A 13,700-nucleotide genomic window follows, 5' to 3' on the forward strand; every position below is an offset into this window, starting at 1 on the left:
CCTAGCTCTTTTGATCCTATCTTCTTGCTCTGAAAGGCAAGATTGTTCTCGAGCTTATTAACATATCGGTGGTTCGTGATTTTTTCGAATATCTTCTCGAAAGTATTACCAGGTTGTTCTCTGACCGCTATGTTGAGTTCGTGATCATGTTGGTTTTTCGCTAAACCAGCCATCCTCCAAGAATCTGTGTTGGATATCCCTGAGCTAGTTGGTTAAGCTAAACAACAACTTGGAGAGTTGGAAGATAAAGCTTTTCCTTACTTAGTTCATTCTAAAAGGATATCTTTGTGTGTGTGTGTGTGTGTGTGTGTTGAAGAAATATGATATCTTCGTTGATTGATCCTCGTGATTAGTTGTTGGTGCTATTATCTTATCCAATCTTTGATTTGACTGTGGGCTATCGTCAAATCAAATCAGAACCAACGATATTCGTAATATTGTATTACTCGTGGTTGATTCCTCGAGCATACACCATTACATATTTTGGTCTGACCAATACTGTCACATTGTTCACATAATGGTGGAAGTCGAGTGATATGGAAATTCTGATGAGTTGTTGTTGAGCCATCAGCAGCATCTTGTCTCCCCCATGATTCGTGTTAAACATTAAGCTAGTGTTGGAAACTTCGTAAACAATGCCTTCATGTTCCGTTCATGAAGCATATGTTTGGATGAAAGTAGCGATTTCCTCTAAGTTCACGTGCAATCGATGCAAGTTGCCACCGTGAATTCGAGAAAGTTTGTTTTGCTTCCTCTGGAATCATCCCAAGTCAGTCATGCATATGTGCGAAGTATATTGTGGTTTGGAGACTTGCAACCTTCATTCTATATGTATCCCTAGCACACCAAGCCACTAACTGATTTGTTCAAGGAGAAGAAGTTCCTTCATAGGAGCTAATCATATGACTTATGCAAGGACTTTGTTATCCGCGATGATGGTTCGCAACCACAACTCGGTAGTGTTTTATTATAAGACTACTACGTGGTCATGCTTTTCTGGGACAACGTGTTCACATGCTGTAGCAGAACCAGCTCATGTTCTGGAGCTTGCTATCATAGTTCATCTCCCGAGAATCTTGCAATGTCATCTCGTCGATTTGTGCTGCAAACTTTCATTTTTCTTTCTAGACTCGATGAGTCTGGAATATCCTGACACCAACCAGATTTGAATCTCAGGCAGATGTGATGGTTGGGACGTTTTCCCAAAAGCTATAATATTGGTCTCTCGGTAACCGGTAGAGTGGATGACGTGGCCAACACACCCAGCCGGAAGACCTATTATTATAATATCTTGATTGAGGAAGTTGGACACCTCCCCATAAGGATTTCTTAGGATACTACTTCCTTAGTTATTCCTTATGGATTCTTGTGCTCCCGAAGTTCGACCTTTTACTTGATGTCCTAGATGCCAAACCATATCTATAATTGGATTACGGTAGGACATCAAGGAGAACATTAGACGCGGAGTGCTAAATGTCTCTCGGTCGATCACCCAGATTTTGTTTCCTTGGCCTCACTAAGGTGAAATTTGAGAAGGTGTTATCTTCCTTTGCATCTGCATCGTCCATCACTATGAATATGGAAATTCTCAAGTTCTTGAGAGCACGCCCAGTCACCGGGTTATATCCTCGGCATCATCTGGAATGTGCTTTCCATTTGCTGAGTTGTCTTATAACTCTAGTTCTCTTTCCAAACTGAGTATGCCATTTCTACGAACTCCTTCGACCGGTCGTTTGTAATTTTCCTTAGGCTGGTTTAGAGAGTTTCAATGATCTATGTACCAAAAGTAATTCTTTTTGCCACTTAAGGGAATAATTCTATGAGTCACCTCTGTTAAGGTGCCTTGTTATGGAATCATGGCAATTATTTCTTCGCTATCTTGAAACCATGCACCATCTTACTTAAGCATGGAATGGTTACCTGCCAATTTGAAACCCCGTCATCTATTCCTTTCCATCACCCTGATGTGTGCTTTGTGGTTTTATGTCTCATTCCATGAGTTGATCTTGAGTTGCTCGATCTTCACGAAGATCGATTCTTCTAGAGTTTTCCTTTTTCTCTTGTTGTCATGTTGGTTGAAGTTTCCAAAGCAAAGATGTCAAGATCAAGATGATGATCGAATCAATGTTGTTATGAAGTGCAAGTTGGATAGTGGGGGTGAGTTGTCATAGCCCTAGCATTTGATTGCAAATAGTGGCACAAGCATCCATGCATCATGTCTAAATTTCTTTGAAAGTTGAAATGGGGATTGTTGAAACCCTAGCACCAGATCAAGTCAAATAGGTTCAACCTAAAATAATCTTCAATGAATCCAAAATGCCTTTGAAAATGTTCATTATTTTTGTTAAAGGTGAAAACCTCTGCCAAAAATGATGCAAATATTTTTAGGCCATTCTGGATATTTGAATTAATTCATAAGTATTTGAATTGGGGCACTTAATTGCTATAAATATTATTAAATGCTCCAGCATATTTGGAAATAGCTAAGGGCCTCTGAGAAAATTCAGTTATTGCCCATAATTAATTTCAGGATTTATAGAAATGATTTGGTGTTTTTACTAAATCAAAAACAAATTGCAAAAGTAGAAAACAGAAACAAATGGAAAGGCAGAAGACTTACCTGGGTCAACTTACCTGGCGCGCAACAGGCCCAGTACTGTAGCTGGCGGCCCAGCCCACCACCACTGCCCCCTGTCGTCTTCCACCTTGGACAGAAGGACAGGGGCGCATGCTCGCCGCCTGCTGGCCACACGCAGGCCACATCCACCCTGCCAGCTTCACTCCCTCGACGCCCTGAACACGCCACGCACTCCCCTCGACCCCTTGCATCTCTCCCCTCTCTCCTAGGACTCCCTCTCCCTCCTCTGCTCACTTCCGCAGTGCTGCCGTCGACGCCACTTGCCACCACCGCGGCCACTGGCCACCCCACGCCTTGCCATCGCCCTAAGAAGCTCCGCCTCGTCCCCCTCTTCATCCTCACCGAGCCACATGGCGCCAGAAGCCCCTGGACATCGCCAGCACCGCCGTTCCCCTTGTCGGTCACCGTGGATCCTCGCCGTCGATTTAGGAGCTACAGGGCATCCCCGACCTCGCCCTCACGCTCGTTAGCCACGCTGTGAGCCTTCGCACCTAACCTCTCTCTCCCTGATGTCGATTTCTTTCTCTAACCGCGGGCTCCGTTGAGCCTGAGAGTTGCTCACCGCCTGCCACGAGGTCGCTGTGGCTAGAGCTCACGGACGCCATGTCTGTGCGTACCACCATGTTCTGCGCATCCCCAGGAGACGAACGCGACCACCCAACCGCCCTTCCATGCGTCGTAGGCCTTTTCCCCGTCGAGGCCGAGCTACCACCGCCGCCCCGAGCTCGTTTCCGGCGACCCCGCACCTAGTTACCTACTTCCCTGGATGCGGGCGGGCACGAGCTACGCTCTAGTGGCCTCGACCACCGCTCTCCTGCCCTTTCGAGGGGTCATCGCCGCGTTTCCAGGTCGCCGGCGTTGAGCTCCGGTGATGCTGACATGGATCTAGCTTAATTAGGCCTAACCACTAATTAGCACTAACCTAATTGACCCTATGGGTCAATGACATGTGGGGCCCGGCCCCTGATTAACTTATTAGTTTACGTTTAATTAAACTTGTTTAGTCACTGTGAGACCGACATGCAGGACCCACGCGTTACGTTTGACCTGACCAGGTCTGTTGACCTGTTGACATCATGCTGACGCAGTAAAGAATTTTCTGGATTTAAACTTATTCAGAAAATTCCAGAAATTGTTACAAACTTCAGAAAAATCATAGAAATTAAACCGTAACTCCAAATGAAATAATTTATATATGAAAAATTATCAGAAAAATCCAATCTATCCATCTGTACCATTTTCATGCATGTTAGAATAACTTATGTCTGCTGTTTAGGACAAAGCACCGGATCCCATCAGAACTCCGAAGTTAAGCATGCTTGGGTGAGAGTAGTACTAGGATGGGTGACCTCCTGGGAAGTCCTCCTTTTGCATTCCCTATTAAAAAAAATCGTGATGTGCAAAACAAAACGCATGTGTGCGTCATATATTTACCATGTTTTATTTTTTTGCACGTTTGCGGTAAGTTTAAGCTCGTTGCTTCGGCGAGAGTAGCACTAGGATGGGTGACCTCCTGGGAAGTCCTCGTGTTGCATTTCCTTTTTAATTTCTTTTGCGCGACGTGCAAAACAAAAAGCACGTGCGCGGCATATATTTACCACATTTTATTATTTTGCACGTTTGCGTTAAGTTTTAGCTCGTTGCTCATTATTCACGCGTCTAGCGGCGGCATTGTGGCGCGGGAAGCGCGTTCTGGAAGGGGTCGGAACCTTGGTAAATAGGCGCTGGTGCGGTTGAGATGGAGGGGTGGAAACCGTGGTAAACTTGTCTCCGTGGTTGAGCGGCAGCGGCCAAAGCAAAGTACAATCGTCTTTGTAGTGGAGCTGGGAGGGGCCCACATAAGGGGCGAAGACGGGGGTAACATGTCGGATGTGATCATACGAGCACTAAAGCATCGGATTCCATCAGAACTCCGAAGTTAAGCGTGCTTGGGCGAGAGTTGTACTAGGATGGGTGACCTCCTGGGAATTCCTCGTGTTGCATTCCCTTTTTTAAAAAAATTCACGACGTGCAAAACAAAACGCACGTGGACGACATATATTCACCATGTTTTATTATTTTGCACGTTTGCGGTAAGTTTAAGTTCGTTGCTCATTATTCACGCATCTAGCGACGACGTTGTGGCACGGAAAGCATGTTCAGGAAGGGGTTGGAACCTTGGTAAATAGGCACTGGTGCGGTTGAGATGGAGGGGTGGAAGGCGTGGTAAACTTGTCTCCGTGGTTGAGCGCCAGCGGCCACAGCAAAGTACAATCGTCTTTGTAGTGGAGCTGGGAGGGGCACACATAAGGGGCGAAGACGGGGGTAACATGTCGGATGCGATCATACCAGCACTAAAGCACTGGATCCCATCAGAACTCCGAAGTAAAGCGTGCTTGAGCGAGAGTAGTATTAGGATGGGTGACCTCCTGGGAAGTCCTCGTGTTGCATTCCCTTTTTAAATTTTTTGCGTGACGTGCAAAACAAAATGCACGTGCGCGGCATATATTTACCATGTTTTATTATTTTGCATGTTTGCGGTAAGTTTAAGCTCGTTGCTCATTATTCACGCGTCTAGCGACGGCGTTGTGGCACGGAAAGCGTGTTCGGCAAGGGGTTGGAACCTTGGTAAATAGGCGCTGGTGCGGTTGAGATGGAGGGGTGGAAACCGTGGTAAACTTGTCTCCGTGGTTGAGCGCCAGCGGCCAAAGCAAAGTACAATCGTCTTTGTAGAGGAGCTGGGAGGGGCAAGCATAAGGGACGAAGACGGGGGTAACATGTCGGATGCGATCATACTAGCACTAAAGTATCGGGTCCCGTCAGAACTCCGAAGTTAAGCGTGTCAGAACTCCGAAGTTAAGCATGCTTGGGCGAGAGTAGTACTAGGATGGGTGACCTCCTGGGAAGTCCTCGTGTTGCATTTCCTTTTTAATTTTTTTTGTGCGACGTGCAAAACAAAACGCACGTGCGCGACATATTTTTTCGACATTTTATTATTTTGCACTTTTGTGGTAAGTTTTAGCCCGTTGCTCATTATTCACGCGTCTAGCTGCGGTGTTGTGACGCGGGAAGTGCGTTCAGGAAGGGGTCAGAACCTTGGTAAATTGGCGCTGGTGCGGTTGAGATAGAGGGGTGGAAACCATGGTAAACTTGTCTCTGTGGTTGAGCGGCAGCGGCCAAAGCAAAGTACAATCGTCTTTGTAGTGGAGCTGGGAGTGGCAAGCATAAGGGACGAAGACGGGGGTAACATGTCAGATGCGATCATACCAGCACTAAAGCATCGGATCCCATCAGAACTCCGAAGTTAAGCATGCTTGGGCGAGAGTAGTACTAGGATGGGTGACCTCCTGGGAAGTCCTCGTGTTGCATTCCCTTTTAAAAAATTCACGACGTGCAAAACAAAACACGCTTTATTATTTTGCACGTTTGCGGTAAGTTTTTGCTCGTTGCTTATTATTCACGCGTCTAGCGACGGTGTTGTGGCACGGGAAGCGTGTTTGGGAAGGGGTCGGAACCTTGGTAAATAGGCGCTGGTGTGGTTGAGATGGAGGGGTGGAAACCGTGGTAAACTCGTCTCTGTGGTTGAGCGGGAGCGGCCAAAACAAAGTACAATTGTCTTTGTATTGGAGCTGGGAGGGGAAAGCATAAGGGACAAAGACGGGGAAACATGTCGGATGTGATCATACTAGCACTAAAGCACCGGACCCTATCAGAACTCCGAAGTGAAGTGTGCTTGGGCACTAGTAGTACTAGGATGGGTGACCTCCTGTGAAGTCCTTGTCGGTGTCAAAACCGGCGGATCTCGGGTAGGGGGTCCCGAAATGTGCGTCTAAGGCGGATGGTAACAGGAGGCGTGGGACACAATGTTTACGCAGGTTCGGGCCCTCTCGATGGAGGTAATACCCTACTTCCTGCTTGATTGATCTTGGTGATATGAGTATTACAAGAGTTGATCTACCACGAGATCGGAGAGGCTAAACCCTAGAAGCTAGCCTATGGTATGATTGTTGTTGTCCTACGGACTAAAACCCTCCGGTTTATATAGACACCGGAGGGGCTAGGGTTACACAGAGTCGGTTACAAGGGAGGAGATCTACATATCCGAATCGCCAAGCTTGCCTTCCATGCAAAGGAGAGTCCTATCCGGACATGGGATGAAGTCTTCAATCTTGTATCTTCATAGTCCAACAGTCCGGCCAAAGTACATAGTCCGGCTGTCCACGGACCCCCTAATCCAGGACTCCCTCAGTAGCCCCCGAACCAGGCTTCAATGACGATGAGTCCGGCGCACAGATTGTTTTCGGCATTGCAAGGCAGGTTCTCCTCCAAATCCCGAGTACCTGTCGTAACGAGTTGTGTCCGGCCTCCCATGAATGTTGCACTCCTCGGCTTCTGTGCCTTAATAATGGCTATCTTCCATGTGTCGAGTGAATGCGAGAGGTCGGGGTGTTTTTACATTTACCACCCTAACCAGGTAGATGAATTGTCTATTTAAACAGTCGGGGATCTTCAGATCTAGATCATACCACCTTCCCACAGCGAGTATCCATCGAAGCGTGCCCGGAAAAATCCATCCCACCATGGCCGGCCACCGCAGCTCCTCCTCTCACCCCCGTAGACCTAAGCCAGGTAGTTGGGAGAAGTGTTCTATTCCCCATAGCCAACTAGTAGAGTTGCAGACCCAGGGGTTTCTCCCTCCTGCATACATGGTCCCCGTCCGAGCCGGACTAGCCACTTATAATGGCATGGAGCAAGCGAAAAGCTTTCCCAACCCATCCACAGGGGAGCGGGTATGCCTCGTCCCCTATTTATTGAGGGGACTCGAATTTCCAATCCATCCATTCCTTCGTGGGCTCCTGGAGTTCTATGGCCTCCAGCTGCATAACTTCACTCCCGCCTCCATCCTACACATCGCAGGCTACGTTGCCCTTTGTGAGATATTTGTGGGCTGCGAAGCTCATTTCGAGTTATGGAAGAGGCTATCTTCCTCGTGCCCCGTACACAAAAAGGGGTCAATATTTCAAGTGGGTGGAGCCGAAACATGGCGCATCACTGGGACCGGATACCTGTCCAGTACTCCAAAGAAGACATCCGAAGACTGGCCTTCGGAGTGGTTTTATATGGAGGACGTTCCCCTTCCATACCCTATTCGGATGGGCCTTCCTGAGTTCAACAATGCCCCTTTGAAGAAACGCCATAGCTGGCGCCCTCAGAGCCCCCGGGAGGAAGATAACAGAGAGGTCCTTTACCTGATGAGCCGGATAAAGATACTGGCCGAATCAGGACTAACAATAATTGAGGTCATGTCAATATGTATAATGCGGGGGGTGCGGCCACTTCAATGGAGAAAACGATGCCACCCGCTGTGGCCATAAAGGTCCGGACTCCGCCGCCGCTCTGGCGAAAATACTGTCCGATTTATATAAGGGAGAGGAAGAGGAGTTCGTCCATATTAAGCCGCGGGATGGATTCTCCATGTACAACCCCCCAAACTGGGTGAGCTGCTGCTTTTTACTCCAAACCTTCCCGCTTTCTTTGTCATAAATATTTACCTCGCTATTTCATAGCAGGAACTATGAAAAGCTGTGAGGGAGATTCACAACCCATCTCCATAGCCAAAGGACCCTGATCGGGCCCTCGATCCCGGACTCGAAGAAGATCCGGACATATTCGTGGATCTCATCGACAGGACGTTTTATTAGTTAAGCTGCGATGGTGCCTTGGTGGCCATCATCGCCGATTATCCTGGACTGCTCCCTGCATCGCATGTAAGTAACACCGGAGTCCCAACTTCCGAAAAGAATCCCCTTTTTTGCACTTCACCCACCGCACACGTATGGTTGATACGTCCATTTTGCATCATGCTTTTATATCAATATTTACTGCATTATGGGCTGTTATTACAAATTATGTCACAATACTTATGCCTATTCTCTCTTATTTTACAAGGTTTCTATAAAGGGGGAGAATGCAGCAGCTGGGATTCTAGGCTGGAAAAGGAGCAAATATTAGAGACCTATTCTGCACAGCTCCAAAAGTCCTGAAACTTCACAGAAGACGTTTTCCAAATATATAAAAAATACTGAGAGCAAGAACTTCACCAGGGGGGCCACACCCTGCCCATGAGGGTGGGGGCATGCCCTACCCCCTGGGTGCGCCCCCTACCTCGTGGGCCCCTGGTGGCCCTCCGGTGGCCATCTTCTGCTATATGAAATTTTTCGATGGGAAAAAATAACAAGCCATCTTCTCGAAGGAAACTCCGCCGCCACGAGGCGGAACCTTGGCGGAACCAATCTAGGGCTCTGGCGGACCTGTTCTGCCAGGGAAACTTCCCTCCCTGAGGGGGAAATCATTGCCATCGTCATCACCAACGCTCCTCTCATCGGGAGAGGGCAATCTCCATCGACATCTTCATCAGCACCATCTCCTCTCAAAACCCTAGTTCATCTCTTGTATCCAATTCTTGTCTCCAAGTCCGGGATTGGTGCTAGTAGGTTGCTAGTAGTGTTAATTACTCCTTGTAGTTGATGCTAGTTGGTTTAATTGGTGGAAGATCATATGTTCAGATCCTATATGCATATTAATACCCCTCTGATTATGAACATGTTTATGCTTTGTGAGTAGTTACTTTTGTTCCTGAGGACATGGGAGAAGTCTTGCTATTAGTAGTCATGTGAATTTGGTATTCGTTCAATATTTTGATGAGATGTATGTTGTCTCTCCTCTAGTGGTGTTATGTGAACGTCGACTACATGACACTTCACCATTATTTGGGCCTAGAGGAATGCATTGGGAAGTAATAAGTAGATGATGGGTTGCTAGAGTGACAGAAGCTTAAGCCCTAGTTTATGCGTTGCTTCGTAAGGGGCTGATTTGGCTCCATATGTTTCATGCTATGGTTAGGTTTACCTTAATACTTTTGTTGTAGTTGCGGATGCTTGCAATAGAGGTTAATCATTAGTGGGATGCTTGTCCAAGTAAGGGCAGTACCCAAGCACCGGTCCACCCACATACCAAATTATCATAGTACCGAATGCGAATCATATGAGCGTGATGAAAACTAGCTTGATGATATTCCCATGTGTCCTCGGGAGCGCTTTTCTCTATATAAGAGTTTGTCCAGGCTTGTCCTTTGCTACAAAAAGGATTGGGCCACCTTGCTGCACTTTATTTACCGTTGTTACTTGTTTCTCATTACAAATTATCCTATCACAAAACTATCTGTTACCACTTATTTCAGTACTTGCAGAGAATACCTTGCTGGAAACCGCTTATCATTTCCTTCTGCTCCTCATTGGGTTCAACACTCTTACTTATCAAAAGGACTACGATAGATCTCCTATACTTGTGGGTCATCAAGAATCTTTTCTGGCGCCGTTGCGGGGAGTGAAGCGCCTTTGGTAGGTGGAATTTGGTAAGGAAAAATTTATATAGTGTGCTGAAATTTACTGTCACTTGTTACTATGGAAAGTAATCCTCTGAGGTGCTTGTTCGGTGTATCTTCACCCTGACCAGTAGAGCAAAGAGTTTCTCCTCAACCTACTAATCCTACTAAAAATGAAAATGAAAATGTATGCTTTGAAATTCCTTCGGGTATGATAGAAAAACTGCTAGCTAATCCTTTTTTAGGAGATGGAACAAAACATCCTGATGAGCATCTAATATATGTGGATGAAGTTTGTGGATTATTTAAGCTTGCGGGTGTACCCGGAGATGTTGTTAAGAAGAAGGTCTTCCCTTTATCTTTGAAGGGAGAAGCATCGACATGGTATAGGCTATGTGATGATATGGGGTCTTGGAATTACAAATGATTGAAATTGGAATTTCATCAGAAGTTTTATCCTATGCATCTTGTTCATCGTGATCGCAATTACGTATATAATTTTTGGCCTCGCAAAGGATAAAGCATCGCTCAAGCTTGGGGAAGGCTTAAATCAATGTTATATTCATGCCCCAATCATGAGCTCTCAAGAGAAATGATTATTCAATATTTTTATGCTCGGCTTTCTGATAACAATCGCACCATGCTTGATACTTCTTGTGCTGGCTCTTTTATGATGAAGACTATTGAATTCAAATGGGATTTATTGGAAAGAATTAAATGTAACTCTGAAGATTTGGACCTCGACAAAGGTAAGGAGTCAGGTATGACACCTAGTTTTGATTGTGTTAAATCTTTTATGGATACCGATATTTTTCGTAAAATTAGCACTAAATATGGACTTGACTCTGAGATAGTAGCTTCTTTCTGTGAATCTTTTGCTACTTATGTTGATCTCCCCAAGGAGAAGTGGTTTAAATATCATCCTCCCATAGAAGTAAAAGTAGCTGAACCTATTAAAGTTGAAGAAAATATTGTCACTTATAATGATACTATTGTTCCTACTACTTATGTTGAGAAACCACCTTTCCCTATTAGGATAAAGGATCATGCTAAAGCTTCAACTGTGGTTCGTAAAAGCAATATTAAAACATATACACCTCCTGATCAAGTTAAAGTTGAACCTAATATTGCTATTGTTAAAGATCTCTTGTCTGATAATATTGATGGGCATGTTATTTATTTCTGTGATGAAACTGCTAGAATTGCTAAACCCTGTGCTAAAGATAAACCTAGACCTGTGGTAGGCATGCCTATTATTTCTGTTAAAATGGGAGATAATTGTTATTATGGCTTATGTGACACGGGTGCTAGTGCTAGTTCTAGAGCAATACCTCATTCCTTATACAAAGAAATTATGCATGATATTGCACCTGCTGAGATAGAAGATATTGATGTCTGCTACGTCTTGAGCTTGCGTTGGTTTTCCCCGAAGAGGAAGGGATGATGCAGCAGAGTAGCATAAGTATTTCCCTCAGTTTTTGAGAACCAAGGTATCAATCCAGTAGGAGCCCACGCTCTAGTCCCTCATACCTGCACAAAGCGATAGCTACTCGCAACCAACGCGATTAGAGGTTGTCAAGCCCTTCACGGTCACTTACGAGAGTGAGATCTGATAGATATAATATTTTTGGTATTTTGATGTAAAGATGCAAAGTAAAAAGTAAAGGCAAAGTAAATAGCAAAACAATATAAAAGTGATGGAGATTGATATGATGAGAATAGACCCGGGGGCCATAGGTTTCACTAGTGGCTTCTCTCAAGAGCATAAGTATTCTACGGTGGGTGAAAAAATTACTGTTGAGCAATTGATAGAATTGTGCATAATTATGAGAATATCTAGGCATGATCATGTATATAGGCATCACGTCCGTGACAAGTAGATCGAAATGATTCTGCATCTACTACTATTCCTCCACTCATCGACCGCTATCCAGCATGCATCTAGAGTATTAACTTAAAAACAGAGTAACGCCTTAAGCAAGATGACATGATGTAGAGAGATAAATTCATGCAATATGAAATAAACCCCATCTTTTTATCCTCGATGGCAACAATACAATACGTGCCTTGCTGCCCCTTCTGTCACTGGGTAAGGACACCACAAGATCGAACCCAAAGCTAAGCACTTCTCCCATGGCAAGAACTACCAATCTAGTTGGCCAAACCAAACGGATAATTCGAAGAGACTTGCAAAGAAAACCAATCATACATAAAAGAATTCAGAGAAGATTCAAATATTATTCATAGATAGACTTGATCATAAACCCACAATTCATTGATCTCAACAAACACACCGCAAAAACAAGATTACATCGAATAGATCTCCACAAGAGAAGGGGATAACTTTGTATTGAGATTCAAAGAGAGAGAAGAAGCCATCTAGCTACTAACTATGGACCCGAAGGTCTGAGGTAAACTACTCACACTTCATCGGAGGGGCTAGGATGATGTAGAAGCCCTCTGTGATGACGGCCCTCTTCCGGCGGAGCTCCGGAACAGGCCACAAGATGGGATCTCGTGGATACAGAAAGTTGTGGCGGTGGAATTAGGTTTTTGGCTCTTGTTCTGATCGTTTGGGGGTACGTGTGTATATATAGGAGGAAGGAGTATGTCGGTGGAGCACCGAGGGGCCCATGAGGCAGGGGGCACGCCCCCACCCTCGGGACCTCCTCTTTGATCCCTTGCAGTAGGGTCCAAGTCTCCTGGATCACGTTCGGTGAGAAAATCATGTTTCCAAAGATTTTATTCCATTTGGACTCCGTTTGATATTATGTTTATCCGAAACACTGAAATAGGCAAAAAAACAGCAATTCTGGGTTGGGCCTCCGGTTAATAGGTTAGTCCCAAAAATAATATAAAAGTGGAAAATAAAGCCCAATATAGTCCAAAACAGTAGATAATATAGCATGGAGCAATCAAAAATTATAGATACGTTGGAGACGTATCAATGTCACAATTAAACTTGCTAATAGAGATACTATTTCACCAATGGGAATTGTTAGAGATGTTGAAGTCTTGTGTGGGAAAACTAAATATCCTGCTGATTTTCTTGTTCTTGATTCCCCACAAGATAGCTTTTGTCCCATTATATTTGGTAGACCTTTCCTGAACACTGTTAATGCAACCATAGATTGCAAAAGGGATGTTGTTACTATTGGTTTAGATGATATGACTCATGAATTTAATTTTTCTAAATTTAGTAGACAACACCGTGAAGAAGAATTACCTAGTAAGGATGAAATTATTGGTCTTGCTTCTATTGCCGTACCTCCTAGTGATCCTTTAGAACAATATTTGCTAGACCATGAAAATGACATGTTTATGAATGAAAGAAGGGAAATAGATGAAGTATTCTTTAAACAAGAACCTATTCTGAAAAACAATTTACCTGTTGAAATCCTAGGGGATCCTCCTCCACCCAAAGGTGATCCCGTGTTTGAGATTAAACCATTACCTGATACTCTTAAATATGCTTATCTTGATGATAAAAAGATATATCATGTTATTATTAGTGCTAACCTTTCAGAGCATGAGGAAGAGAGATTATTGAAAATTCTGAAGAAGCACCGTGCTGCTATTAGGTATACTCTTGATGATCTTAAGGGCATTAGTCCCACTCTATGTCAACATATAATTAATTTGGAAGAAGATGCTAAACTAGTTCAAAATCATCAACGTCGGCTGAATCCTAAAATGAAA

At 44.7% G+C, this 13,700-nt stretch overlaps 3 non-coding genes and 3 pseudogenes across 3 annotated transcripts; all 6 read left to right on the forward strand.

Annotated features, from left to right (window-relative positions):
- The first annotated feature begins 3,897 nt into the window (after positions 1–3,897).
- LOC119297446 lies at positions 3,898–4,015 on the forward strand (annotated as a pseudogene).
- Positions 4,016–4,505: 490 nt separating this feature from the next.
- Positions 4,506–4,624, forward strand: LOC119296031. Its single transcript, XR_005144641.1, has one exon. It is a non-coding gene; the product is annotated as a 5S ribosomal RNA (ribosomal RNA).
- A 328-nt stretch (positions 4,625–4,952) lies between these two features.
- On the forward strand, positions 4,953–5,071 carry LOC119295862. Its single transcript, XR_005144406.1, has one exon. It is a non-coding gene; the product is annotated as a 5S ribosomal RNA (ribosomal RNA).
- Positions 5,072–5,399: 328 nt separating this feature from the next.
- LOC119297323 lies at positions 5,400–5,541 on the forward strand (annotated as a pseudogene).
- Positions 5,542–5,870: 329 nt separating this feature from the next.
- Positions 5,871–5,989, forward strand: LOC119295762. The gene has a single exon (XR_005144224.1). It is a non-coding gene; the product is annotated as a 5S ribosomal RNA (ribosomal RNA).
- A 300-nt stretch (positions 5,990–6,289) lies between these two features.
- LOC119297432 lies at positions 6,290–6,410 on the forward strand (annotated as a pseudogene).
- Positions 6,411–13,700: the final 7,290 nt, after the last annotated feature.

Source organism: Triticum dicoccoides, chromosome 1A (assembly GCF_002162155.2).
Source record: "Triticum dicoccoides isolate Atlit2015 ecotype Zavitan chromosome 1A, WEW_v2.0, whole genome shotgun sequence".
Lineage (NCBI taxonomy): Eukaryota > Viridiplantae > Streptophyta > Magnoliopsida > Poales > Poaceae > Triticum > Triticum dicoccoides.